Consider the following 1,877-nt stretch of genomic DNA (forward strand, 5'->3'; position numbering starts at 1 on the left):
CATTCTCAGACTTAATACTGACAACAATGGAAACACTTGGGAGAGAACTGTCAGAGACTTATTTCTTAGCAAGGAAGAGTACAAGAGGATTACCAAATCATTGTTTTAAGTGTGAAAATAGAGCAAAAGTAACACAGCAATTTAAAATCAATAAACCTGTGACAAGGTACCTGAAACAATCAGGCCTTCATTTGTAAGCTTTCATTAAGTGATGAGTGTTTTTTTTTTTTTTGCTAGACAAAGAGCAGGAGAAATACCAAGGGAGTGTTTCAGAGCCAGCAAAAGCTATGAAAAGAGTGACAGAGTAAGATGCAGCCTGCTGAAGTGACATGTATGAATGTTGTCCACACTGGAACTACCCACTGTAGTCAAAGCACAATAAAGTCAGCTAGCCTTTTCCAAGGCCCATATTTAATCTATACTCTGGTCTATATATACAGTATATATGGAATTCAGGTTGATTGGGACACTTTTTGCTATTGAAATGACTGGGAAAAAAAGTGTCCCAATCAGGTTTTCCTTTCTTACTGGCTAAATGTTTTGTGCCCAATATTTAATTAGATTGTTTGTTTTTTTTTACATTTCCCTCAGGCTTTGTTTGGCAGTAGTACTCTTTATGGTTATTAGAAGAGCAGAAATTAAGATCACAAAATTAAAAATTAAAATAAATATGCACAGAATACATTTTAATTGGTAAGATGAATCTAAACTCAGTAATTGTCCCAAAGTATATTGATTTACCGCATTACAATAGTCCATTTACAGTTGCTATCATAAAAACATACACATACTTGTAGGTTTAAACTTGTACATAAGGCACATTTAATGTCCAACATCAAATATTTTAGCGAAATGTATATTTTAGAATTATTGCTTCTATTGCGTCCCGTCTGTTTAGCGCGCATGCGCACAGCAGTGCTCATTCACTGTGAAGTTTAGCCGCAAAATGGAAATATTTGCATGACTTTCTAACATTTACAGATGGAGAATAAACTTGTGAAAAGTAAGTTATGCACTGAGGAAAACACCATGTCTCAAATGCATAAAATAGCACAAAATGTATGCCCTTTCCTGTGGTGGATCGATTTGATCCATGATCGACCTCTAGGGCTGCTTAAAAAAACTGTGCACACGAAATTATCTTGACTAGGTGAACCTGGATCGAATTAGCGGGACTGCATGAACTTTTATGAAACCGTTTTAGCCCAAACTCACTTGTTAGGTTAATTCAAGTCAGGTTTTGGAGTTTAATCCTCGCTTTTCTTAGCATCTTTTATGAAACAGCCCTCTGTAGTATAGCCATTGACACATAATATAAAGTGGGAATCGTATGAATTCAAGTCCAAAGTTGGGTCTGCAGATGAAAAGTAACCTGAGGCACATTTTCATGATTGATACAGTGCTCATGTCAATTAATTTGCAGTGTCCTTTTAATTGTTATGAAATTGTAACACCTTACAATAAGGTCCCATTATTTGATGCATTAATTAACATTAACTAACAATAAGCAATACATTTCTTGCAGTATTTATACATTTTTGCTAATGTTAATTAATAAAAATGACAATGTTGCTTGTTAGTTCAAGTTAGATTAGGACCAATAAATAATATTAACAGATTCAACTATTGATTTTAATAATGTACGAGTAAATGTTGAAATTAGCATGAACTTAGATAAAGTATTTTTCATTGTTAGTTCGTTAACTAATGGAACCTTGTTGTAAGTTGTTACCAAAAAAAAATTAACATAAACATAAAGAATAGTGAGGTGAGACCCTTCAGTTTAAGTGAGAGAAAGCAAACGCACACCTGTAGAGGTGCATGTTGAAGGAAAAAACTGTAGCCTAATTGAAGAGAGAACAACTGCACACTCACTT

The sequence above is a fragment of the Chanodichthys erythropterus genome, chromosome 3, assembly GCF_024489055.1.
Source record: "Chanodichthys erythropterus isolate Z2021 chromosome 3, ASM2448905v1, whole genome shotgun sequence".
NCBI lineage: Eukaryota > Metazoa > Chordata > Actinopteri > Cypriniformes > Xenocyprididae > Chanodichthys > Chanodichthys erythropterus.